At 46.9% G+C, this 473-nt stretch overlaps 1 protein-coding gene across 1 annotated transcript in view; it reads left to right on the top strand.

Annotated features, from left to right (window-relative positions):
* IGF2BP3 (insulin-like growth factor 2 mRNA binding protein 3) overlaps window positions 1-473 on the top strand; it is a 93727-nt gene that overhangs the window by 54970 nt on the left and 38284 nt on the right. The window lies entirely within an intron of this gene.

Raw genomic sequence — 473 nt, 5'->3', positions numbered from 1 at the left:
TTCCTGGATCTTTAATTGTAGTGACTCTACTCTGACAGTGGAAGACCTGCTCTCCAGAAATCTGTCACTTTTATGTTTAGAGTTGTGCTCCCTCTGCGAAGAGGAGACCAGCAGGTCAGGTTGACTTGCAAACTTGTCCCCACCTTGGTTAGAAAGAGGGGCTGGGCAGAGGGAGAGCTGAGCGACCGGGCGGCAATTCGGTGTGACAGACCACAGTGCGAGTGCATGGAGTGCGTTTGGGTAATATCCCTCTGTGGTATTTAACAAAGGGCTCTGCTGTGCCGAAAAGCATGAGAGAACTTAAAACACCGTTTAAATGGCTTCTAACACCTTTGCGTCTATGGAGAGTTTAACAGATACATTGCTTTAATTTCCTGGTTAACTTTTAAACCTGCTTACTACATGACGAGTTGGTAAGTTGCAAGGTGCTGTTGTGGTCTGCAAAGAGGTGTTTCAAATGCCATTGCGTGGCT

This window comes from Cariama cristata, unplaced genomic scaffold (genome assembly GCF_000690535.1).
Source record: "Cariama cristata isolate BGI_N322 unplaced genomic scaffold, ASM69053v1 scaffold8271, whole genome shotgun sequence".
NCBI lineage: Eukaryota > Metazoa > Chordata > Aves > Cariamiformes > Cariamidae > Cariama > Cariama cristata.
This window is presented reverse-complemented; position numbering and strand designations above follow the sequence as displayed.